General features: G+C 40.9%; 1 long non-coding RNA gene across 5 annotated transcripts in view; it reads left to right on the plus strand.

The window, feature by feature from the left end:
• The window catches only part of LOC140625320 (uncharacterized), a 42,476-nt gene that overhangs the window by 3,284 nt on the left and 11,198 nt on the right, over positions 1-27,994 (plus strand). For 3 of the 5 annotated variants that reach the window (XR_012024675.1, XR_012024674.1, XR_012024676.1), the window contains exons 2-5: positions 14,655-14,691; positions 15,267-15,529; positions 16,341-16,441; positions 17,452-17,620. This is a non-coding gene — a long non-coding RNA (uncharacterized lncRNA). The remainder of the gene's footprint in view (positions 1-14,654; positions 14,692-15,266; positions 15,530-16,340; positions 16,442-17,451; positions 17,621-27,994) is intronic. The other 2 variants (XR_012024677.1, XR_012024678.1) reach the window with 1 other exon arrangement.

Here is a 27,994-nt window from a genome sequence, read left to right on the forward strand (position 1 = left end):
CATTTTTTTCCCTTTTACAACTCAGAAGAGAAGAATGCTTGACTTGTCTTCTCACCTACTTCATTTGATGCCAGAACTCCTCGTGTGCATCTGGGGTCAGATGCTCAGTAGATACCATGGTCAAAGACCATCAGATGTTATGTGAGAAATAGCCTAGGACAAGATGGGAGTAGGCTTCGGCAAATTGCTTTCCTCCCTCACAAACCCGAAATTCCTGTCTCCCAGGCCTAGTAATATTGCCCAACTTCTGAGACTCAGTTTCTTCCTTTCTTGTTTTTAGCACTCATCTTCCTGACGCTCCATTTCCTGCCCAGTTGCGCTCTGTGGATCACAGGCTGACCCAGCCCCCTGCTCCTGGCTCCCAAGGGCTAGTCCGTCTCAGGTGCCCGCTCTGCTGGTCATTGTATTATACTGGCTGCATCCACTGGTTCCCTATAGTTTCTGATATGGGATGAATCATGTCCCCCCAAAAGACATGTTCAAATCCCAACCCCAGTACCTATGAATGTGACTTTTTGGGAAATAGAGTCTTTGCAGATGTCATCACTTTAAGATGAGGTCATACTGAATAAGGATCCTACTGAATTCAATATGACTGGTCTCCTCACAAGAAGAGGGAAATTCAACCATAGGGACACAGTACCCAGAAGACATGCACACAGATGGAGAACACCATGTGAAGACAGAAGCAGAGATTGGATCACACAGCGGCAAGCCAGAAAACTGCCCAGGATGGCCCGCATACACCAGCAGCTATGAGAGAGGCATGGGACAGACACTCCCTGAGGGCCTCGGGAAGTAACCAACTTTCCTAACACCTTGATTTCAAACTTCCGGCTTCCAGAACTGTGAGAGAATACATTTCTTTTGTGTTTAGCCGCAGCCACTGTGCTTGGTCATGATAGCCTGAGGGAGCTAATACAGTTCCTTGCACAATTTGAGAGAATCCCTCCATTCATTTAACAAATATTTATTCACCACCTACTATATGTAAGGCAATCTGCTAGGTGCTGTGAAGACCACTGTAAGTGAAACAGTCTCTGCCCCCCCTGAGACCTTTGTGCAGCCTTGTCAGGGAAATGATGTCATATGATAAGTACAGTGACAGAGGCACACACAGGGTGCTGAGAGAACAAGGAGAACACTTACTCCAGAGCCGGGTGAGGGGAGGGCATCCTGGAAGAGATAGTGCCTGGGAAGAACCTTGAAGGCTTCACTCCCTAGAGGAAATCTGCCGGCTGGAATGGAAAAGACAGCTTCTCCTCTTCCACACACACCCATCTCTGAAAGCAGCCTCTTCCTACAGCAAATGTGTTTAAAGGGCAAATTCAAGCCATGTTGTGCCACATTATGATTCCCCAAGTGCTTTTCTGCAGCCTGGATCTTCTTACCAGTCTGGCTTTATGGGAGAATAAAAAGCATTAAGTTCATTTCTTCTTAAGCTTGATGAGGGTAGAGAGGGAAATCTTCTTATTATTTTTTCTTTTCCCCTTTTGTAACGAGAGTTTATTTAATTGGAAACACTGGTGCAATGCCATTATTTGTTTGTGGATACGATTGGCCTGAAAACACAAAATGCTTTGAATTAAATCAAAGAAAGTTAGGCTCAAGCTCTTTCAGAATGAAAGGTTAATTGGGTCCTTCCCATTATACTGGTAATATATATAAAATACGAAAACAGCTAAGAGAAAAGGTGATGCACAGCTAACTTGGAAAATTGGAAAGATGATATTTTAAAAAATACTCTTAGCCCCGCTACCCAGAATCTATCATTGTATTAATATAGTTTGATGGATTGCCTACTGGATTGTTTTTCATGCAGTTTTTATTTTGTTTCTCCGTACTCTATAAACAATCTTGTATCCTGCCTTTCTCACACAGCATTATAGCATAAACATTTTCCCAGGCCTTTAGAAACTCTCTACAAACATAATTTTAATGGCTATAAAATGTTTGGCTGCACAGATGCCCATAGTTTACTTAACCAAGCCCTGGGTTGGCCATTTAGGTTAGATCATAACTTCTTAAATTGCCTTCAGATAAACTTAATGAGTTTTAAAATGGAGATTTCAAGCAATTTCATCAGAGACTATTGGTTGCATTATGATACAAGGACCATTTTATCATCAGGAAGTTGATTTTAAAACAAACAAAAAGACAAAGATGTTGACAACGTCAGCAGCTGTTGTCCCCAACCCACCCAGAGATTTTCCCTTCATTGGCCTGTGGTTTTATTACGGGGCCCACTCACATCCCGCTCCTCCCACTTTACGGCCCAGCTTGGTGTGAGTCCTCTGGGGCCTCAGCACCAATCTCCCTGGGCTGAGTACTGAGCAAGTGTCCCCATCATTCTGGGCCATGACAAGTGCTTCAATGCTACATATTACGATGTGCTGGGAGCCAGCTGATGCAGCCTGCATGTGCACACACGTACATATACACATACACACACATTGATACAACAGAGTTTTGCATCAGTTGCTATTTTTCCAAGTTTCTCTTAATCTATTTGCTACCAATGTTCTTTGATACCCTTGCCCTTGTCTTGATCTCACCTGATACCTGAGACTCAGACTCTATTACCTGTGCTTATTTACCTGGGCCCTTGAGAATCATCAACCAGTGGAGACACACTCCTACTTCTTGAATCCCTGAAGCCAACCATTTGCCTGATCCATGGCAAGAAATTGCTGTGCACTTTAGGTAAAATACCTTGCTATCCCAGCTTGAACTTTGTTATTGGATAAGCACCACCCCCTTAATCCCCCAACATACCTCAATGGCCATCGTTGTCATTCAATGTTGTGGCCCCAGTGAGCAGTGCCAGCAGCAGTTCCGGGTCCTCCACCACCACCATTCTGACTGGCTATGAATGAGCAAGATAGGGTAACAACCACTTTTATTTTTAATTCCTGTGTAGTTAACACACAGTATTATATCACTTTCAGGCATAACAATCATTTTGAAAGATATTTAGGTACCAGTCCTAGATATAGGTCCACAATCTATTTGTAATACCCAAATGCAAAATTTCTGAAAACTTAGCCTTTTTTTCATAATTCATTTTGCAGCAAAACCTAATTGTATTAGTTTCCACAAACTTGGTGGCTTAAAACAAGACAAATTTATTCTCTCACAGTTCCGGAGACCAGAGTACAAAATCCGTTTCACCGAGCCAAAATCAAGGTGTAAGCAAGGCTATACTCTCTCCTGTGACTCTATGCATTTGGTGGTATTTGGGCCAACTCAGATAATCCAGGATAATGTCACTTGTCAAGATTCTCAGTTAAGGATATCTACCAAGATCCATTTTCCTGTAAGGGAGCGTTTATAGGTTCTGAGGATTAGGACATGGTATTTTTGGGTGGCCATTGTTCAGCCTGCTCTACTGACCCACGTGAAAACAAGGCTCTCTCTCTCATAATGTGAATGATCATTATGGTGCTACCCTAGACCTCATGGGGGAGTTAGGTAAAAGGCAACATAGGCACTATCTTTCCTTTCTAAAATCAGAAAAACTCTATTCCCTTCTAAAACTTGCTTGACTACAAAGGTACCAGATAAAGGTTTATAAACCTGTTTCAAGTCCACATTGCCCGAGGGAATGACATGTGCCTCTGAATTCCCCTGACTCAAAAGCACCAGTGTTTGCCATCTGCAGAGCATTTTATAGTCCTTTTCACACACAGCATCTCAGTTAACCTATGCATCAATCCTATAAGGTAAGCAATGCAGGTATTATCTCTGTTTTAAAGGGTAGGAAACTCAAGGGATTGGCTGTTTTGTCTTGTCTAAATCCTGTAGCTTGTCAATAGCAAGACCCAGAACCAGAATTTGAGGTTCTAATTTTCAATGCAGTGTTTCCAGTTCATAGATCTCCCTCCCCACAGAGAGACAATCTGAAATGAATTCTTCTTTAAAACATATGATTTGAATATTTTTACTGGTGAAGGTTAGAAATAGCACTTTGAAACCTGTCAAGTGATAAAACAGATAGGCCCTGAGCCAAGATTAAACAAAGGAGACAGGGAAAGTATAATCAAATATTGCCTAGAAACTAAACGCAGCTATGAAGGCTTTATTGCTTATTGACTTGCCTTTTTATTCCTCTGTATGATTTGACTTTCTATTTATGCATTATCTGGTTTTAGAATTCAGGAAGAAAATTTGCATTCATATAGAAATTCACATCATGTCACAGGCAAGTAGACCTATCATTTGTAAAATGAGGATAATGGTGCTTCTTTTGCAGGATTATCATGAGACTTAAATAAGAATATGTGAAATTTCTAACACAGAGCCTTAATAAACATCCGTTCCCTGGAAAAATTCATTATATGCCTCACTCTCTATCTCCATTTCCTCATCTCTCAACACCTTTCAATTTTCTTAAATAGAAACCTGTCTATCTGATGCCACCAATGACCTCCATATTCCCAATCCCAACAGACATGTTCCAGGTCTTAGCTTACTGGACTTCTCTGCTGCATTTGATGCTGTTGACTACTCTGCCTCTGTGAAACTCTGTACTCCTTTGATTTTTGTGGAAATATAAATCAGGGATAATCAGTACTTACGATCATAAATGATCACTGGTGAAAAGAATGAATTCAACCTTAATGGTAGCTAGAGGAAAACAATCATGTCAGAGGAAACTTGGACTCTGGAGAAATTACTCTGGCCCCCTTTCAATGATGTTCCTTCTCTCAGGGTAAGGAGTCTGCAAGGCCCAAGACCAGGATCCTAGCATACTTCCTCAAATAGCTTTCCAAGGCTTTGACAATCCTCTTGCCCAAATTCTTGCCCACCATCAGGGTGATCACACCTAACACTGAGGGATGGCAGGGAAGCAGCTGTTTTCAACAGTGTGAGCAGAACTTAGACATACAGATTGGAGTGCATACAACCACACACTTGCACACAAGGTCCTTCATAATTTGCCTGTGGGTCTCAGAAGGAAAGTGATAAACCATGGCCAGTGGCTGATCTCCCCGTGTTGCCACATTCCAGCATGGAATTCTGAGGAGTAAGAGAACTCCAATTACAATGAAGCCGTATTTTTCAAGATAAGAAAGGAAAAAGTACATTAAAACCTTTCTAACTTGAGCTATAACTCTTAAATATTTAGACATAAAGTATGTAGCCTCCATTTGCTCTCTTATCCCAGACCACAAACATTAGGCATAGGCCTGTGTGGGAGCTGAGTGTTCACATTCGCCAAGACAGTGACTGGCTTTCACCTTGGGTGCCACCTCCAGTGCACCCATCAAGCATGCTTGAGAACTGCATTGAGAGCCAGCAGGGAGGAATTCCTGGACAGATTAGTTATGGGCACAATTAACACCTTCCTTGACCCATCACACTTCTTCATTTGATGTAAGAGAAAATTAAAGTCAAGAGCAGCTAAAATACTCTTCCAGGATAGCACTAGGATTCAGGTCTTCTGACTCCAGGTCCTGCCCTTTGCTTTTGCAATGCTGGAAGCAGGACATGTCTCCATTAGCTGCTAGGCTTGTATGCAGAAAGAATATATAACAGAATGGGACAATTAATTTAAAAATATGCCATGTAAGGAAGATGCAAGTACAGGGATTTTCTAACAAAGCCAGTGTTCTAAATTATGTAGAAATTACTCTGGTTTAATTTTAAGGAAAAGGATATGAACAATCAGTTTGGAGACACAAGGAAATATCTTAATAGGAAGACTGAGTTTGAGGAATCTAAATGGGGATACACTAGTTGGATCTTTTAAGTTGGCTCTTTTAAGAGTACAGAAGCTAATACCTAAAGTAACTCTTGTGACAGATCATAGGACATAAGTGACAAATATTCAGCGAACAGAAGAACATGACAAATGTGGTCTGGAAACCAGCTGCACAGCCTTGGACAAGTGAAAGCCCTTATCCTAAACTTCAGCTTCATTTGTGATACAAGGGCAATCATATTAGCTTATACTCTCGCTATGATGATTAAAGATGATAATGAGGTTAAAAACAAATACAGAGAGCAGGCATTTGTGTCATTGTCTTTGTGGACCCTGTATCATTCATTCAGCCACACAACAACCCTTTAGTGAGTATCCCGTTTGCACCAAGCACAGCTGTGCCGTGGGTCCCAACTTCCCCATCAGGGGGAAGAGAAACAAAGCCAGACACCACCAAGGTGGAGCTGGTACCCAGCCAACTAGACTGCAATCCTCATTTTGAATCCACATTCAGGCTTGTCACCCCTAGAAATCAGGTTAGTTCTGAGAATGTTTCCAGTCTTTCTCACGGGAAGGTAAGAAAACCTCTGTGGATAATAGTGCTTTGTTTGGTGTCAGAGGCAGTTCCATGCAGTGGTTAGACATATGCTGTGCATCCCAACAGCCTGCGTTCAATGTTCGGCTATGCCACAGCCTCTTCATCTGTAAAATGAGAATAATAATAGTGCGTCTTCATAGAGTTGGAGTGAGGTCTAAATCAATTAACATATGTTAACATAGCTAAAACAGGGCCTGGCACATGCTCTGTGCTTCATAAATGTTAATTATTGTTATTTAAATCTCTACTAATCACTGGCACCCAGGAGTCTCCTATTTCTATTGCAGGCATGGGCCTGGTCCCTTTGTAAGTGTTCCCGCACTGGGTGTTGCTTAGAAGAACTACCGTATGAAGAACCTCAAGCTATCAGCTTGATAAGCCAATTATAGGCACATAGAAAAATTCCAATACCCACCCTGGCACCACTTAACGCAGGGTCTAGCTTGCCCATAACAACCTGTTTCATCCCTGAGTTAGCCCAGCCGTTCCCCCTTCAGTCTCACAGGTGAAGAAAACAACCAGGCATTTAAAATGAAAATACTCGTTCCAAATCCTTTGAGCCAATGATTCCCCTTCTGGGAAGCCATCTTAAGGTAAATTACCATCCTAAGAGAAATTCAGAGGTATAGGTACAAGCATCTTTGTAACAGGAACTAAAACTGATGCTTCACCTGAAGCACAAAGACACAACAGTTGCTCCATTCCAAAGGAGAGATGAGTCTAAATGCAAAATTTCTCAAGGATTTAGCTGAAAATTGGTTATACAAGTCTCCTAAATTCCTGACTCACAATGGAGATTCAAAGAGGGCTGAGAGAGCGAGGAGCAGGAGGGTTTTTGAAGAGAGTATCTTGAGAGGACTTGTGCCATGGGTCCCTCTTCCAAGCTTGTTAAATGGTCTTGTTGAATCCCTCCTGGGGTCTGAAATCAAGGGAAAGCACCACTTCCCTCTTTGGTGGGGAAGATGGAAAATCTGCTTGAGGTTCTCTCCCTCTCCCTTTCCCTCTGCCTCTCCCCCCAGGTTCTAAAATAAATAAATAAAATCTTAAAAAAAATAAAGTACAAGTATTAAGTATTACATTTAAATGTGGAATATCAAATTATATATATGGTATGATTTTAATCATGTAAGATATATATGGTTACCTAATGACCATAATCATACACACACACACACACACACACACATAATGGAAGACATATTGCAAGTTAACAATAGCTATCTCTGGAGATATGAAGGAGGAATTTTTTATTTTCTGCTGTATACTTCTTTATCATTCATAATGACAACGAACTAGTTCTAGGGTCCATTCTCTAACATTACTTGGCACAAGCTGTTTTGCTGGATTCTACCTCCAGAAAATCTTGAATGAATTTCTTTCTTGGCCTCTTCACACTATCCTATCCCTTTCCCCCTTCTGGTGTGCCCTTTTCTTCACCATCTCTGCCTTCAAAAGTCTCCTGTCAATTTTGCTCACTTCATACCACATCATCTTGACCTCAGGATATCTTTATTCCCCTTGTTTTTCTTCTCAGTGAACTTCTGCTATGGATTTACACTCAAATATCCACAACCCCGTGCTATCCAGGAGATAAGTTCATGGCCAAAATAAAACATGGCAATTCTACAATATACACATTTTTATAACATACACATAACTGGAAAAAGAAAAGCCATCGTGGAGAAGGAACTCAACCCCGATGAAAACACAGAGAGCTATAGCATTCAATGCCATCCTCCCCTGGTGAGATCAAGTCAGTTTTGCTCCACAGCAAGAGTAGTAGTGATGGTTTTTACCCAAAAGGGCCTCTAATCTCAGACATACAGAAGTAGAAACCTAAGTCACTGAGCATCTCTACTACCTAGCCATCTCTTTTTTATCTTGCTTCCTTTTCTCCTTCTCATTCCCATTCCCCAGTCACACCTGGGAATGCTCAGTGGCACTACCTAATGCCCAGCAGTCAAGAAGTCAATAATGTCCATAGTCATGCTGTCTGATATGGACCACTTCTCTACAGGTCATCCCTTGTTCAGTGTCTGCAAACTGTGTTCTGCAAACCATTAATTCCAAGACATGTGATTCATTAAATATTTTTTTATGCCCTTCAGAAAAGTAATTCCTTGAAATTTGTTCAACCCAGAATTTTTCACACTTTCTTTTTGACAAGTTTAAGCAACTGCTGTTCTGGGGAATCCTGTTTGAGAAGTACACTCTGACTTCAACCAGCAAGTTATTGCTAAGGAAGTAGGTGGCTCTGGGAGGCCACTTTGTTCTTTCCAGAGAGTCTTCCTGACATAAATCTTTCTACTTTCCCATTAACTATGGAGAAACTGCCTACTGTTGTCAAAGAGACTCACCCCACCCATTTTAACCAGAGATAGCTAAAATGAAGGAAAAGTTAGCCCATGATTGGTGGATGCACTGAAGTCAGAGGACTTTTTGAAGTAAAGTAATCACATGGAGCATTTTTCTGGACTTTCTTACTTTGCACATCAATGCTTTATCATTTTGAGAGTGATTTCTCCACTATATTCCTGGAAGATGCCACCATTCATCTTGTTGAAGTCCAAAGTTGGATTGATTTAAATGGGTCCTATAACTGATGAAAGCTTGTTACCACAGGCAGGAAAGGCAAGTTGTGTAAAGAAAAGGAAAATGAACATTTACCTAAACCTATAAATTCAGGCACTGGGATCTCCCTGGTCCTTAAAGTTACCTGGAAGTGACAACTCCCTAACTCCTTTCCTGTCAGCAAGCCACCAAGGAGTCATCCCCAAGGCCTGAGTACATGTGGCAGCATGAAAAACCTTTGGAACCACTAACACAGCAGAGCACCTAGAGTGGACCCAGGGTACCTCATAGGTCCTTTTTCCTTTGGCACACAGACCATTTTCTATAGGGATTCCAGAATCCTATAAGATTCTCTAGGGTCTTCTGCAGGAATTGGCATATCACTTGGGACTTTATCACCCACACCTATAATCTTTACATTCTGAAGATACTCCATTCCTCTGGATCACAAAACGACCGAGCCTTGTATTTTCTGACACAGTGAGTTTGTTGTTCTTGTTGCTTTAGGTTTGTTTGTTTGTTTGTTTGTTTGTTTTTTGAGCGCAGGCATAATTTCACTATATAGTGCTCAAAACTTTCTTCTTATACATATGTGATATTTATTTCATCCAATTTTATGTTTCTCAGATACTAATCTCTTAAAACGTTGGCTTTATCTCCATGTTCCCACTTTTGAAACTGAGCAGGGAAAGTCCCAAGTGCTAAGCATTAGCAGATAAACACTTACATCCAGGGGGAATCAGAGACACTTTTAAGACCAGCTGGAAACCATTTCATAAATGTGTGGAAAGGGTTTCCTTTTATAATCTATATTTCATTTTAGAGCCATGTGACTGATAGTGGCAAAAAGTTTGTGGTTAAAACACAATACATGAACAACAGAATACTGTAAGCAGAAGGGATATAAAAGATGTTATATGAGAAAAAACACAAAAGGTATAAATAATATATTGAGGACGTCACTGATTGTGAGCAGCTAAGTCACTTAGAGTCACTAAAATCATTTGTTATTTATGTTATTTATGGATTTTTACAAACCACCATTCTTCCTTTCTCCCAAATGTGCTCTGAATGAATGACAGAAGGCCCATGCTGTCCTTCTTTGGCTACTCTGGGTAATTTAGAGGTTCAGCAATTTTCCTAATGAAAAAAAAAATCAAATTCATAAAAAATGTTTACGGACTGCCTTGGCAGAGGGCCTGAGACCATATTCAGGATGTGATACAACACATTTATGTGATTGCTTTCTTTTTCAACACACATTGGAGCTCTCCAAAATTGGTTTTGCCTCTATTCCAAACTCTGTTGGCACAGCTCTTTTCCTAGGTCCTCTGATGGAGTTAAAGTATCCACCATTGGAGTCTTATCCAAGGAAACAGATGATGTGAGTGAAAAAGATCCAAATGGTAATAATCTAATATGGTTGCCGGGTGGGAATTTACCTCTGAGAACACTACCAAGCAAATCATCCCTGATGCCACAAGACAGAAAGGCTCAAAGCCTCAAAATTGAATATGCTGAAAATTGCACGATTTAGTAAATATATTTAAAATACACCATGAAAAAAAATAATAATAATAAAATAAAATAAAATAAAATAAAATAAAATAAAATAAAATACACCATGAGAGGGGCTCCTGGGTGGTGCAGTTAGTTAAGCATCTGACTCTTGGTTTCTATTCACGTCCTGATCTCAGGGTCATGAGAGCAGGCTCTGCATCAGCCTCTGCACTCAGCATGGAGCCTGCTTAAGACTCTCTCTCTCTCTCTGCCTCTCCTTCTCTCTTTTTCTCTGTCTCTGTCAAATAAATCTTTAAAAAATAAAATAAAATACACCATAAGAAACAGAGGGAAAGAGTTGAACACACTCAGAAAAAGGCCACCCAAGTGGGTGGGAGGACCATACTCGTATCTCTTCTCTCTCTTCCTTTCTCTCCTTTCTCTCTTTCTCTCCCTCTCTCCCACATCAGCCTATCCCACAAATGGTATGCTTATGAAGACCAGAGATAAGGTTGCACCAAGGAGGCCAACAGACAGAAGGTGCCCTGGGATAACGACACACACATGTTCTATCAAAGATACACACAGGCAAGTTCACCTGGCCACAGCTATAGCTTCCCAATTAGTCTACAGAAGCTCTGGCTTTGATGTTCATTTGGGGGGAATAATACATGGGACCAAAATGGGTGTCACTGATGGGTAGCCATCTAGGGATGACATAGCTATTGGTCCAGAGGTGACACGATCATGACTTGATCCTTCCATCCCTTTCTATCTATAGGTAACATTCGTGTCTTTTCCCATCATATATTTCACTTATTCTTTTTTTACTATATTTTATAGATTGCTAATTTACTGTCTATGTGGAACACATCACATGATTTCTGCCTGTCTCACAAGCTATTTCCTTACACCGTATCTTTACTTACCATCCTAAGATAACATCCTAGGAGTTTCACCAATATCTCAAAAGCTCTTGGCTCACTTTCTGTGTACTTTCAACATTTCTTGTGAGCTTTACTTTCCCATTTGCTTTCTTATCTTCCACAGAAGAATCAAATATATCAAACAGACAAAACTAAATATAGACTGTACAAGTGGTATAGCAAATGTATATTACATACAAACCTTTTCTTGTGCCTTACAATAGAACCCACAGGGAATATCTCAAGAGGCAGTGAAACACTCAGCATGGTCTTGAGGCTTTCTCTCATGTTTTACAAACTGATTCCTTCTAAGAAACCATGAATAATTGGTCCAAGTGTATTTTGAGTATCAGTCTTAGGGGCTTGACCTGAAACAAGAAGACTGATTATCCAATGAAGTCTCAGGGACCACAAACCATTTCAACTCCAATTTGGGGTCATTTAGTTGAGCATGTACAAAAGACAGCCCTTGGCCTAATTCTCCTTGGAATATTTATTTAATATAAATCCCCATGTAGATAGAAAAAGAGCCTGAAACCCTCATCTCACTGAGACAACATATAAAATTAAGAGTATAGAATGTGGCTAAACTAATGCTCCAGTGATCACAGGACTCGGCAGTCCCTGTGCTAGAATGCCGGTAACAGAATCATTCCATTGCTGCCTCTATACGATGGAGATTTAGCCAAGGCATTGCTTCCACCTAACCTCGTGTTACATGGCCCATCTGTACCAGAAGGGCAGGTAAATCTGCAGAAAGCAAGAAGGGTAGGAGAACCTCTGGCCTAGTTCAAGAGTTCCCCCAATGCTTTGCTTTCTCCAGTATGGCACAGTCTCTGAAGACACACCTACCTAAGGTCAAATCCCAGCTGTTTAACCCCCATTGGCTGTATGATCCTAAACAAGTTCCTTAACCCCTCTGAACCTCAGCTTCTTCATCTATAAATCAATAAGTATAATAAGGCCCACCTATAAGAGTTGTGGTGAGGATTGAATGGAATGATTTACACCAACAGCATAGCACCCTAAACCTTAGCACATACCAGTCTGATAGTTGTTGCAATCATTGCTATTATAATTGCTGTTGTTGCTGTTGCTGTAACTATTAGCAAGGCCAGCCCTGGAGCAAGAATTATTATTTCAGGAGCAGTGTTCCAAAAATGCATCCCTACCTACTGAATAGTGCCCCAAACCCCTTCAATGAAATAAAGCCTTTTATTTCAGAATTGGTGAAGGACCTTAAAATGAGACTATCTTCCTGGAATTGCAATATATTGACTTAAACTCACACAAAGGCTCAAATGTCTATGGTAAATGCCTTTTCTAGTAGAGGTTTTGAAAATGACAGAATAAGAAATAGAAGAAATCTGGAAAACGAGAGGGTCAGAGAGAGACAACTGGAAACATTTGGCCCAGTGCACAGGCTTTGAAATCAGACAGAATGGGTCTGATTCCAGACTCTTGTCACACCACTGTCAGTGTGATCCTTTTTAACCCTTCTGAATCTCAACATCCTCATTCATAAAATGGGCATAATTATTGTACCTACCTCCTAGCGCTCTTACAACAGTTCAAAGAAATACAGCATATGAAACACATCAGCTGACACATAGTTCTCACTACGGAGAACTTTTATAGTGCTGCCCAGAGCTGACTCTCGTTCTCTCATACCAGATTTTCCCTTCTGGCTAATGCTGGCTTTCCTACAGATCATGAGCAGAAAGATTCAGAGGATTTTAAGATTGGATTTCTGTATGAAAGAAATAGCAAATAGAAGCTATATGTTGATGATTCAACTTAGCCGAGAATCTGGACACTATCAACCCTGCTACCACTGCTAAAAGACAGCTAGTGTCTCTACCTCTGGATGAAGTTCTGGGCCAGAAATTTTCTCCAGTTTATACAGCCATGAGTGGGCTTCCAGGCTTGGGATCTCCCCAGACTGTGGAATTCACCAAGGTCAGGATGGTTAGAAAATGGACCCGGGACTTCTGCTCTGCTCTACAGTCTGGAATCCTCTCTGAGCCTCTGGGTGTGTTCCTCAGGAACCTGGTCTCAGCTGAAGCATGGGAACAGGCCCCTCAGATCCTTGAGGCCATCCCTGAGCCCCCAGGGTTAATCTGGGAAAGGAGGAGGGCAGGCAGGAGCTCTCAGGACTCTTGCACAGCTAAAGTTTCTGCTTCTACCACTTTCTCAACACTGGATGTGTTCCCCCTCAGGGCCCTGGGAGAGAGAGAACAGCGCCACACAGGTTTTGTGAATTGAGGTTTTTTCTAGTAACTCAAATTTGAAAAGGGGAAGAGAATCCCAACATCGATGGTGGGGAGTAGAAAGTAGGAGAAACACATTGTCAACAAAATTCTCTGCAGAATAGTGAAAGTAATTACCACATTATATAGTCCTCACCTTGTGCCTGGCCGTGGTCTCAGGGCTTAGTTCATTCAGTCCTCACAATAACCTTACAAGGTAGTTGGTAATGTTTTCCCCATTTTATAGTTAAGGAAACAGAGGAGCAGCGAAGTTGAGTAACTTGCCAAAGGTTGCATAGCCAGTGAGCAGTAAAGGCAGGATCCAAAGACAGACACGCTGGCACTGGAGTCTGTGTACTTTACCATTGTGCTAAACCATAATGACAACAAATGTTTATTGAGCACTATCTCGCAGGCACTGCACTAACTGCCTGTTTTACATGGATCGTGTTGTTTGATCTTCGCAGTAACCCCATATGGTATTACTTTAATTCCCATTTCACAGGTCAGTTAACTAGAGTTTGGAGACATGGAGTGATTTGTCCCAAGTCTCAGAAATTACTTTGTCCAGGTCTATGAAGAGGAAAATTACTAGGCTGAAAGAACTCCTTTGCCATCCCACACTGCAAAGCAGAAGTCTTGAGTTGTTGCTAATGAGTAGACAGTAAGCAGTTTTCTCAACATCTACTTCAAGGGCTCTTCATTTTGTTGTTTATGGATCTCAGGGCTTATTTAAACAAAACAGGTCTATTTGAGGATACAGAGTTTTCATGCTATGCCGTCTTTTACTGTTTAGTCTGTTCATGCTGCATCATGCCATAGTTGTATTTGCATTACTTCTACCCAGATGTGAAAGACATTAGCTAACGAGGTCTGTGCTTATGTCAGAGAGGGAGGGGACTCCATTACTCCTGAGAGTGACAATAGCCCTTTCTGCTTCTTCTGATTGTCCAAAACCCATGCCAGCTGATGAGGCTTGCCTAGAGTAAGTGGTTCTAGTGTTCTAAGTGCCTAAAAATAAAGCAGCTCTAAGAATCCCATAGTTCTGATGAGATTTTTTTTTTCTTTCTTTTTGCAACTGGTATTTGGCTGCAATCACTCCTCAGACATGCTGTAGCTCCTCCTGTGGCTTCCTCAAGAGTGGTGAGTTGATGGTATTTTTGGTTTGGGGTTTGAGGTAGAAGTTTCAGGGAGGAAACAATGAAGCAGCCTGTGATTTCTTCTCAAGTCACATGCACAATTTACATCAACTCTGAAAAGACTGAAATTAAATGTAAGAAGGTCAAGGGCACCTGGGTGACTCAGTGGTTGAGCGTCTGCCTTTGGCTCAGGTTGTGATCCTGGGATCCTGGGATCGAGTATTGCATCAGGCACCCCATAGGGAGGCTGCTTCTCCCTCTGTCTGTGTCTCTGCCTCTCTCTCTGTGTCTCTCATGAATAAATAAATAAAATCTTTTATAAATAAATATAAATAAATGTAAGGAGGTCAGCCAGGCCTGACTCTGACATAGGAGACTGAGGTACATGCCCCCTGAAAATCCAGTTTGCAGAAATCACAGCTGTGTCTGAGTGATGACAAAAATAACTTCACTCTGAAACATAAAGAGGGATGTCACTTGGGATGGGAAGGATTTTTGGGGGGATTTTCCTATAGGATCCAGTGCAATATGTCAGGTCATCTCCTATAGATCTCTTTTGCTTTCCTTTTGTAATTCCAGAACTATCCTGAGCCCTGGCCTCATCACTCAGACCTCCAGCCCTGGCAACCATCAGGACCCAGACATGGCTAACAGAGACCTACCAGTTCTCCAGGCCCTTTCTTTCTCCCTTTTGCTCTCATGTGCTTTCATTTAAAATATCTCAGATTCATCAGTTCCATTCACCCATCTTTTTCCCACAGATCCCCTGAATAAAGGAGAAGCAGACACTGTTTGCATGAGGAAGCCTGTTCTGATTGTGTCAGTGCTAAACCTCCTCAGTGGTAAATAAATCACCCCAGTCTCCATAGTTACTAACCTCAATCATGTCATGAGCTTCAGACACACAGTAAAAATAAAGATACTTGAGGCTGCATGAACATCAGACTTCATGAGCCTCTGAGGTGACTTGGACTTAGTCCTCAGGCCAGACAACTCGGTTTCCAGAGCCTGATTTTTCATGATTATTCTCTTATTCTTTTGTCTGTGTATAGCTGGTATCAAGGGAAATGGCTGATGTGTAAGAGACATTGACACCAAAGTACTTCGGTGGATAAACAGAAATAAGACTGACATAAATCTATCAACGAGTCAGGGGCAGGGCAGGAGGGCGGCTGGGCTCAATCAGTTAAGCGTCTGCCTTCGGATCAGGTCATGATCCCAAGGTCCTGGGATTGAGTCCCACATCATGCTCCCTGCTTATGGGGGAGGCTGCTCCTTCCTCTCCCTCTGCCTGCCACTCCTCCTGCTTTGGTTCCTTTTCTCTGTCTGCCAAATAAATAAATAAAATCTTTTTTATATATTTATATATATAAATATATTTATAGTTATAGACATGTATTTTGATATATTTTATATCAATCATATATATAGATATAGATATATACATATATCAATGAGTCATTTATCTGCCACCAGCCTGAATAATGTTTTTTCAAATGGAATTTTCTTTTCAGATCTTAGCTCTGGTTAGCAAACTGACAGATGAAAACATAGCAGGTTGCCAGAATTTTTATGATTACTTTCTTCCCAGTCCAATACATAACGTAACAGTTATAAAAACAAAGAAAAGTGTCCAATGTCTTTTCCATACAGGAATCCTTTCTACAATATCCCTGAAGGGCTATTATCAAATCTCCACTGGAATAATATCCATGACAAAGTTGACCACAGCCTTAGGGGAGAGCTCTCGCTGGGTGAGTGCGTGCGTGTGTGTTTGTCTGTGTGTGTGTGTGTGTGTGTATGTGTTTAGTCTTCTTTATGTTGCGTTTATTGCTTTCTGATTCACTAACGTCATTTCCTGGGTTTGCCTTCCACAAGAGCAGAATGTGCAGCCTTAAGTTTTCAGTCACTCAAGGCAAACTAAAAGAGCATTAAACACAGACCAGGAGGCCTGTGATCTAGTCCCAGCATCCCTATTGAACTGACAGGCTACTTTGAGCAAGTGAGGTTAACCTGTTAAAGCCTTAGTTCTCATTTGTAAAATGAGAACAATAGCTACCAGTCTACCTGACAAGGCCCATGGAAGAATCAAGTTAAATAATAAAAATGAAAGAGCTTTTTAAAAAAGATTTTATTTATTTATTCATGAGAGGCACATAGAGAGAGGCAGAGACACAGGCAGAGAAGTGGGCTTCTCGAAGGGAACCCGATACGGGACTTGATCCCTGGATCTGGGATCACTCCCTGAGGGGAAGGCAAACCTCAACCACTGAGCTACCCAGGCATCCCTAAAAATAGCTGGTATTATCTTGGTATTTGCTGACATGATAGTTTCTAGATTTCTTTTGCCAGTTGTCCTCGCTTCAAAGCTTCTTACTTGTCATTGTCTCTTTTAAGCTCTGTGCTCAGAAAAATCCCCCAGAAATGGTAAAACTAGCAAAAGAGAAGGGACTGATCCCTCCGCTGCCTCTGAGGCTGAACACAGCACACCCCCTCAATTACTGCTGCCTCAGGTTACGCTGGTGTTTCCAGGGGCTTCTTCCAACTGTTATTACTCTAAGTTAAGGTCACTTACCACTTCTATGTCCTTTTCAGATGAATTTCTGTCAAATCAGGATTACCTTTTCCTGAGTCCATTCAATGTTAAGGTTAACATGAATGAATAGTCTTATATTTACAGATCTTGAGTTTATCCCTATTGAACTCCATCTTATTAATATTAACTCATTATCAAGGAATAGAATGTTGTTTCATTATTCTTCAGCTACTTCAACTGACCTTTGGGCCATAAATGGGAGTTTCTGCAGCAGTGTGTGACAGGAAGACTTCAGAGAAGTCCCCAAAAGTTCAGTAAACAAAAACATTTGGAAAAAGATCTATGTACCACAGAAGGAAATCTCCTTAACCAAGGTCTCATAACTTACATTCCTGTGGTGAGAAAATATTGTTTTAATAAGATTTTATTGTTAAGATGATTGATCTAGTAAAGTATTTTTAGCATTAATAGACATTTCCGTTTCTAGAGAGTCCCAAACATAATCACAGTTCCAAAGTTTGCAAACATCTTTCTATGTTTAGAGTATATGGATTTTTTTAATTAAAATATTTTTTCAGTCAAACAACACCTATAGATTCACATTATCCATTATGTGAACCAGAGGTGATAAGACTTTTTCTAAAGGAGAAGCCAGTTACTGAGTCTGAAAGCATGGATGGACATCAGAAATGCTGCTTTATTATTGGCCTCTCCAAAGGGGATTGGCAGTGGCCAGGCAGAGGGGACAATATGCCACTCGCCTCCAATGGGCAAGATTAGGTAGGAGTCCCTTGGTTGCAAGTGAAACAAATCCATTGCTAAGTGACTTAACCAAAAAGGTAATTTCTTAGTTTATGTGGTAATTGAAATGTCCAGAAATTCCACTCCTAGGTGTATCCCCCATGCATATATGAAGATGTCAAGGGCAGCACTGTGTATGGTACAAAGGAGCTCAAGTCAACCTAGGAGCCCCAGCCACAGTCAGGTCAATGAGTTATACACAGTAATGCTATAGGAACTTAAAAACACAACATTAGGTTAAAGGGAGGGGTGAACTTAGTGAAGTCTATAATACAATGCCATTTATTTCTATTAAAAACACACACAAGGAGATCCCTGGGTGGCTCAGTGGTTTAGCGCCTGCCTTTGGCCCAGGGAGCGATCCTGGAGTCCCAGGATCGAGTCCCGCGTTAGGCTCCCAGCATGGAGCCTGCTTCTCCCTCCTCCTGTGTCTCTGCCTCTCTCTCTCTCTCTATGTCTATCATAAATAATAAATAAATATATATTTAAAAAAATAAATAAATAAAAACACACAAAACCATCTCAATATATGTTCTTCAATATTATGTACCTTTGAAAAACATAAAAGACATTTAAGTAGGGGCATATAATGGGGGGAGAATGTAAGAGGAGATGGGGGATGAGAGAGAGAAATAATTTTTAAAATGAGAGATGGTTGGGGCACCTAGGTGGCTTAGTCGGTTAAGTGTCTAACTTTGATCTCGGCTCAGGTGTTGATCTCAGGGTCACTAGATCAAGCCCCATGTCAAGCTCTGCACTGGGCATGGATCCTGCTTAAGATTCTCTCTCTCCCTCTCCCCCTGCATCTGCCCTCCTAAAAAATAATATTAAAATAAAATGAGAGGTGGTGACCATTGATGATATATGCCAAGAATTGAGGGGTATGATTAACTCAACTCCATGTCCCAATAGTGCAAGAATTTTTTTTTAACATTTTTCATCAAACAGTGTATCATGAATCAGGTAGTCTCCATCTCTTAGGTCACTTCTCTCTGCATTGGCTTCCTTTTCCAGTGAGTTCTCTCACATGGAGGGAAAGAAGCAGTAGATTCATGTGATGTTTACAGTTCATGGTCTCAGGAGGAGAAAGACTTCCAAAATTCCTGCCTCTCTCTAGACAAGGTCTTAACTCTAGTTGGGTCATGTAGACCTGTAGACCCATCACTGTCACCTGAAAACAGGACATTCAAATTGGTCAGCCTATTCAGGCACCTACCTTTCTTGTGGGGGTAGCAAGGTCCTTTGATTGACAGTCTCTGTCCTGGGTACCACCAGCCACTACAGCAAAGCATCTCTAGCACAATTCTGGGATCCAAAGAAGTCCTAGGCAGTCCAGAGATAACATTACTCTTACAAAAAGTTGTTTATTAATCGTGCTAGACTGTATAGAGTGCAAACAGAAAATTAGGTTTAGTTTCTTTTTCTCTCATTCTTATGCTTCAAACTTGCTGTCAGATCTTTTTCCTGACCCCAGACAACATCTTGAGAAAAATGTGTAACTTTTCTAGGTCCTTTTTATTTTCATAACAATCATATGTCAAGGTATCATCCAGGTTCAATCTTCCTTAATAGCCAAACTTCTCTCTTTCCTGTTGTTCAAATCTTCCTCCCTTACATTCTAGATCAGGTCCTAATGGGTTCCAGTAACCTGCAACAGGGAAGTGGAATACACTTCTTTTTCCAACCACACCCCAACCTTGTTTGTTGTTTCTCCCTGGTTGAGGGGTGGAGGAGAAAGGAGAAGTAATGAAGCAAAAAGGTCTTCATTATTTAGCTGGTGCTATTTTATTTTGTTTATTTTATTTGGTGTCCTCTGTGACTCTCCTGAGTCTCCTGGGGAACTTATATGTGTTCCTTAGAAAAAAAACTCACACACCCCCACTGAAGATCTCCAATACTTTTCTGTCCCCTCATGTAGAGAATAGATTATACTACTGACCACTAATGATTCTCCCTTAGCTCTTGCTCAGGCAGTAATTCCATACACAGACAGTATTCTTGGTCAGGGTCTTTTCAAGTTGGTTATACTTTCCATGGTGTCATTTTACTCCCTATAAAACACAATATTTACCCTGCTTACCATGGAATTGGAGCTTACTCCCACTACAACCTCCTTTCTTCTCTTTGCTATGATGGGCAGTTCCAGCCAGCTTCATGTCTAGTCAAGGAGCAGACTCCATGCTCTGTGCTCACAAACTTTGGGGACAGAGTTCTAGGCTCCCAAGACCACACAAAAATATGTACATGAATATTCATATAGCATTATTCAAAACTCCAAGAGTGGAAACAACCCAATGTCCATCAACAGATCAATATGGTATATACATACAATGGACTGTTAATCAGCCTTTAAAAAGTGACATTCTGAAACATGCTAGAGTATGGATAAACTTTGGAAACATAGTCCTAAGTAAAAGAAGCCAGACACAAAATGTCACATATTGTATGACATTTAAATGAAGTGTCCAGGACAAGCAAATTGATAGACACGAAAAGCAGACTCATAATTGCCAGGGGCCAGGAGAAGGAGAGATGGTGAGTGGCCACTAATGAGAACAAGTTTTTTTGCAGTGATAAAAGTGTTCTAAAATTAGGTAGTTGTAGTGGTTATACAACTCTGTAAATATGCTAAAAACCATTGGATTATATACTTTAAAGTGATAAATTTGATGGGGTATGAATTATATCTCGATAAAGTTGTTATTTTTAAAAATTCTCCCAAGAACTCCTGTTGGAGTTGGATGGGGGACAATAAAAACAGTTCAGGGCATCTCTTAGCAAGCCCTGATGTTGGTCTGGAGCCTCTCAATAGAATGTGTAAGCACTTGTGCCCTCTGTGCTCTACCCTGGAGACTCAACCTGAGGCCACAGGCAAATCCACCTAGTAATTTTACTCTGGGTCCTATTTCCAGACCCTAAGAGTAATCAAGATGCATATAGCATCCTCACCAAGTTCTACATGGGCTATTTGCTTTGCAAAATTTTTGGTAGTAGAAATCCCTGATGACACAGCTATAGAAAGTATCACTGTCTATTCAAAAACCAGGGACACTTCACTCCTTTGTGATCATAGAAATAAAGGAATGATATTCACTAAATATCATGATTGAAGATACAATATGAAGCCCTGGTGGTTTACCTGTCACAACAAGGTTGTTTTTTAATGTCCTCATCTTGGGACACCTGGGTGGCTCAGCGGTTGAGCATCTGCCTTTGGTTCAGGGTATGATCCTGGAGTCTCAGGATCAAGTCCCACATCAGGCTCCCCGCAGGGAGGCTGCTTCTCCCTCTGCCTGTGTCTCTGCCTCTCTCTCTGTGTCTTTCATGAATAAACAAATAAAATCTTTAAAAAAAAAAGTCCTCATCTTGTAGCATCATGCAACTCCTTCTACTATTGATAATTACAGACATTGTTTTAGGTGGAATATGCTTTATTCATCCACAATTTTATTGAGGGTCTACCATTGCCGGGCACTCACATGACACAGGGGAATATATAGGCAGGCCCCTTGCCCGCACTGAGCTTACCTCATTTTGGATTCAGTGAAGAAGTATTCCAATGATGCTGCCAAGAAATGCTTCTGTCAGCAATTACCACCAATCAGGAGAAGATGATGTCTCTAGCAGATACCAATGACTCACATTACATGGTCAATAAAAGCATCTAAGATATTAAAAATATAAAAACACATAAGCATACAAAACAAACATCACCATTATAAAGCACTACAATTGAAATCCTTCAAGATTATTATTTATGTTACAAAAGAGATACTCTTGTGGTCACATCCTTTATTGACTGTTAGTGCCATAACACTGTAACTAACACAAGGAGAGGAAGAGAAAGGCTTCCTCTTCCCCAAATGTTACCGCAAGATTCTTGCACAACGATTAATAAATAAATCCACTGTTTTTTCAAAGGACATTTCAGTTTTGCACTTAGAGAAGTGGTTATACTTCAAGATTTCCAAAATTCTGATAGCTACATTGATGTTGAGGGAGTCTATATGCAGGGGCAGCAGGTATATGGTAAAACTTTATACCTTCCTCTCAATTTTGCTGTTAACCTAAAATTGCTCTTTTTTTAAAAAAATCATCTTTAAACAATTCTTATGGTTACCATCTTTCTATTAACCGTGATACAGTGAAACTTTGTAATTAATGTCCAGTTGGTTTTTCCCCTACAAAGACATACTTTCCAATCTTCTCCAATCCTCTAATTCCTCCAGGTTGCGTTGAACTAGATCAAACACTGTCCCAGCCAGGACTTGCCACCTCAGATCTACCTAGTGTGAATATTAGACCTTTTCAAAAACAAATCATCTTTTCCTACATTCTAAGTCCCCTTGTACTCCCATCCAGCAAGTCCCTTCACTCTGGGACTGGTTGGCCTCAACTCTAGGTCCAAAGGAGTACCTTGATGTCTGTGTGTCTGCATGCGTGCACATATATATGTGTGTTTGTGTGTGCCTGTGTTGTGTTCATATTCCTCACTTGTCAGAGTTTGAGTTGGGGAGACAAATATGAACATATCTGTTTAAACAAACATCATCCAGACTTGGAATTGGAAGAAAGTCTATAGAGCATCAAAGTCCTTCACTTTTCAGACAAAGAAACTGAGAGGTGGAGAGATTAAGTGACTTGCTCAGAGGCACACAGTAATCAACAGTGCCAGAGCTGCAAGCAGCACTATATCCTCAGTCTCCCCCTCCAATGCACAGCTTTCTAAATGCCCTCTCTACTTTACCCTTTTCCAATCTTTCTCTGTGCCATTATTTCCTCATCTTAGGATAGGAATAATATGTTCCACCTACCTCATGGGGCTGCTGTGAGAATTAATGAGATAATGTATATGAGTGTGCTTTGAAACCCTTGCAAATGTCAAATGCTATTTAAAATGAAAATTATTTCAACCCAAGAAAATAAATGGTCACCATTTTTTAAAAATGGATAATAAAATAACTCACAAATGAGAAATACTCTGCAGATGACTTCTAGCACTTATAATTAAGTTTTCAATTAAATTTAAGTACCAAATAGAATTGAAGGGAAAATGAGATTGTCTTCTGTGTGTGGGGCTACAAGAAATCAGCAGGTGCCTAATGGAAATTAGGCAGCTACTGGGGCCTAATGAAAATTAGGTTATGTTGCTAAAAGCAGGGGATTATACTACGCCCTCTATTTCTCTTTCACTATTGTCTCGCTTTCACACCACCCTCGTCAGAAATGGAGCTTTGTGGTTATTATCTTAACTAGACTGTCTTATTCAAGAAGAAAGCAGCCATGTTCAACAGAAGTCAGTCCACGGAGAGAGAAATTCTTTGGGCTGACATTTAAACTATATTCGAGGTTTGGAAAAGTCTGAGGCAGCAAAAATAGGAATGGAGAAAACAGAGAGGAAACCCATGGCTTCCTGAAATACTGAACACGCATGTAAATACTAAGAACAAGAAATATAACAAAGAACTAAAGTAAAAACAATCAGAACTGTAATACTATGACTTCATGAATTGGTGAGTAGTGGAACAATATACGTGACTGGTATTGAGCAAGACTGGCTATTCAGGGAGATAAATAAATTGGCAAAGAAAATTTCTTAACTTAGAAAGGAAAGTCCCAAGTAGCAAACTTTATACATAGCAACCCGCTCCTAAGTACATCGAGGCCAATGCACATTTATTATAGATATCTCCTAAGATACACACTCCAAAAATTCCTTTGAACCAGCAACTGTACTGTGTAAGTCACTTCATGAGCAACACAGAGAACATCTGACTCAGTCCTTTTCCCTTCCCACCTTCTTTCTATCGCTAGAGAAAACTAGGTGGGAGCAGAACAGCCCTTAAGTGAGATGAGACCAGACACTAAACACCTGCTTGAGAGGGTCAGGCCAGTGTTTGGGAGACAGGCACTAAGGAAGAACCAGCTATGTGAGCATAGTGTCAGGAGAGTAAGTTAATAGGTGAGTGGTGGATCAAGTGGAAGAAGAAACAAAGCAACAGGGAATCCTAGAACAAGTTATAGTTAGAAATCCAAGCAGCAAGAGATAGGGCAACTGGCAGCTGGAACTGTACTTGGAGAATGGAGTTCAAGGACAGACTGTCAAGGCAAAACCTCTGCTCCAGAAGAACCGAGGGCTTGACCAGAAACTAAGGCCAAGACTAAGGATGCAGGAAAATAAGACAAAGACTCAGTCACTGCAACAAAGATGCAAGGGACTGGAATTAAAATAAAAACTTAAAAAAATATATAAGGTAGAAGTTTGGTCCAAGGATCAGGGGACAAGGCTCATTTCTGGAAATAAAGCAAAAATTCAAGACAGGCTGACCTGCACTAACAGGGTTCCAATGCTCAACAGCCAAACTCTGGCCTGGCTTGTTTTTTTTGTTTTGTTTTGTTTTTGTTTTTTTTCTCTGTTCTCCTCAGTAGGAAAAGTTTCTCAAACCTGGGACAGAGCTACATGGAGACAAAATTTTTAGCTTGCTAATGGGGCTAGCCGCTCCTCTAACACCCTGTGTATTTTACTATCATTGCACTTATGTATTTAACAAACACTTATGTAGCACTTACTATATATTTTAGGCGTTCTCCTACATATTTCATTAATATTAAGTCCTACCGCAATCCTATGAGGTGGGTCCAATGATGCTTCCCATCTTACAAATGTGGAAACTAGGCATAGAAATGGTAAGAAACTTGTCCAAGTTCACACAGATAGAAGTTGGCAGAGCATGAATTTGAACCCACTCACTCAGGTTCAAAGTCAATGTTTCTTTTTTTTTTTTTTTTTCAAGATTTTCTTTATTTGACAGAGAGAGCAAGAGAGTGAGCATGAGCTGGGGGGGTGGGGAGGGTGGGGCAGAAGCAGAAGGAGGCTCACCACGGAGCAGGGAACCAACGCGGGGCCCGAGCCCAGGACCCTCAAGATCATGACCTGAGCCAAAGGCAGACACTTAACTGACCGAGCCACCCAGGTGCCCCTAAAGTCGATGTTTCTAACCATTTATCCCACCTCTCATTTTGCCACCTTTGTCACTATCTGTATGTGTGTCTCTTCCCCTCTAGAGTCTTAAATGTGGCCCCGGCACCAAGAGAGCTTCAGTTGCCTCTATCCCTGGTGCCTACTGCAATGCCTGTAGTACCTAGTGGGTCTTAATAAATGCCTGCAAGATGGCTGCATGAATGAATGAATGAATAAATGAATGAATGAGAAAACGAATATGTACTGACACAGTAAACACACAAACACCAGGAACTGCCAAGTCCTTGACAGAGGGAACAAGAAGGAACACAGGATTCAGATAACGTGATCTACATGACTGTGACAGAAGGCAGCCAGGAGCCAAGACAGGGAGTGGCCAGTGGAGCAGCGCAGGGGGAGGTTATGGTTCATAACAAAAGCTGTGGATCAGTGGCTTTAAAAAGCAGCTGAAGTCAGAGCACACTGGGGCACAGGAAATGGTTATACAATAATCTGCTACTTGTAAACGCTCCACCTCCCACTTGCTCTGTGGTATTTTAAAGGTTCTGGCCACACCTGAATGAGTCCATAGATTTGGCCAACCGCTATCATATGTAACACTGACTATTGTTCCCAGACAGCATCGTTAGTAGTCTTATAGGGTTGGCGTACAATGACTTCTGGGTAAGATTAAGCTACAATAAGCATGACTTGAATTCCTCTATCAAAAGGACAGAACAAAGTTAAAAACAGAACTGATCTGCCTCATAACATAAAGCCAGAAAACTGACTTCTGAGAGAAGTCTTCATACATGTTTGAGCATCCAACGGGCCTGTTTTGCTTTTGTGAACAGATATGGGTGCATATAGGTGTTAAGGTGGACCAGATGGTACATCCACATATTTCTCAGTCTCTTATAATTCCCTTTCCAACCAGAGCCATCAAGCTAGACAATGAGTCAGTAATCAATTGGCGTTGCCTATAATTTCAAGAAAAGGAGAAAATGAAAGTAGCTAATATTTACTGAGTGCTTAACTTAGTTCTAGCTTTTATCTTAAGTGCTCCACATATATTAACTTACTGAGGCCCTATGACAATCCTCATCTTACAGAGGTGAAGAAAGAGGTACAGTGAACTTCGACAATTTGTCCAAGGTCACATGCCAAGTAATTGGTAGAGGCCGGCCAAAAACTCAAGGCAGCTTATCTCTGGAGCCTGGGCTTAGAATCACAACTTGTACAGCTCATCCACTCTGAGTACAGCAAGTAATGGAATGACTAGAATGTAAAACTGGCTTCTTTCTAGCAGCTACACCCTTTTCACCTTTGTATACCCACCTGGAGCCCAGGGACTGTACTTATGCTCCTGATGGTGCTAAGTCACCCAGAATCCTTTCCACTAGATTTAATAGATATAAGGGACTATAGGCTGTGTCCACAGATGTACATTATAGTCTCCAGGTAAAGCCTTTCCTAACCATTGGTGGGGCAAAAACAGTTTCAAGAAATATTCAATCCAAGAAACAACAGTGAATTCTGCTCCATGCTAGGTTAGCAGAAGCTACTATTTCAAGTGACTGTGTTTTCAAGCCACTACTACTCTCTCTGGACTCCCCAACACGATTTCTTCAGACCAAACTTACTCAAATCAGAAGATGCCTCTACATAACTAGGAAGCCTTTGGCATTAAATTTCCACCTTGGCAAGAAACCAGAGCAAGAAGGCCTTCCTCAGCCCGTGTGGACCAAGCCCATCCAAAGCAAACAGTTCCCATAACTGTTTACGGTAGAACAAGCTTCTTCCTTTAAACAGGGTGAATGTGGAAAATCACCCAGCCAGACACTGCTTGTTATTTTAGCACTTCTGAAATTCAGGGAGGAGGCCATCCCAGCTAGAGACCCAGTGTCTTTAAATGGGGAATGCACAAGTTGGGAAACATATTGAATGTCCTATTAGAGTCTATAAAAATTTAATGGTTCCCTAAAAGCATGTTTTTATCATAATTACTTAATCGGAGACTGTTTATTATCTGCACATAATAACACCTCCTGGCCCAGCTTGCAAATTCTCCACTTTTTGGTGACACTACCCAAAGGAAATTCAGAATCTGTGTTCCTCTGGACTGGCAGGGACAAGACAGAAAAAGAAACTTGGTTGAGTGGCTTCCCATCATTGGCTTCCATAACTGGATTCTTCTAGCTTTCCGGTTGTAATTAAGAGCTGTTACATTATTACTAAAACACTATGAGACAATTGGTAATGTACACTAAATTTTTTTCTAAATATTTGCGGGGGACCTGGGTGGCTCAGTCAGTTAAGCATCTGCCTTCAGCTCAGGTCATGATCTCAGGGTGCTGGGATCAAGTTCGGCATCAGGCTCCCAGCTCAGGGGGAAGTTTGCTTCTCCCTCTCCCTCTGTCCCTCCTCTGGCTTGTGCTGCTCTTTCTGTCTCTCTCTCAAATAAGTAAATAAGATCTTTTAAAAAAAAAATTGTGAATATTGACAGTCCAAGTCTGAAATTTGGTGAAAGCAAGACATCTGGGTGATAGCCAGATTAGTTGACAGCTTCATTAAACATCAGATAAGCTAAATGTAAGGATTATGGCAAGCCTGTTGTCATTTATGCATATCAGTGATATGAATGATTCTAAATAGATTTAAATTTTCTGTTTTCTAGTTTCCCAAGAGTAAAACATCCCTTATGCAAGTTTAATTGAACATTCAGTTTTAAATTCTTAAATGACTAGACCAATTAATAGTACTAAATGTATTGGGAATAGCAAAACAATGTTTAATTCTTATTTATATGGAATCTATCTTAGAAATGGAATTCAGTGGAATTCAGTACACAGAGAGAAAAATCACCCACTTAAATTTCCATGTTCCTACACCATAAAAAGGCAGCGGAGGGGTGGGGAGCGGCAGGGAGCAGTGACCTTTAAGACAGGCTTAGTTACTTATGTTTAAAATAAAGTAGGATCCATGTGCCTTGCAAGGGTGAATTCATGA

The sequence above is a fragment of the Canis lupus genome, chromosome 36 (assembly GCF_048164855.1).
Source record: "Canis lupus baileyi chromosome 36, mCanLup2.hap1, whole genome shotgun sequence".
Classification (NCBI taxonomy): domain Eukaryota; kingdom Metazoa; phylum Chordata; class Mammalia; order Carnivora; family Canidae; genus Canis; species Canis lupus.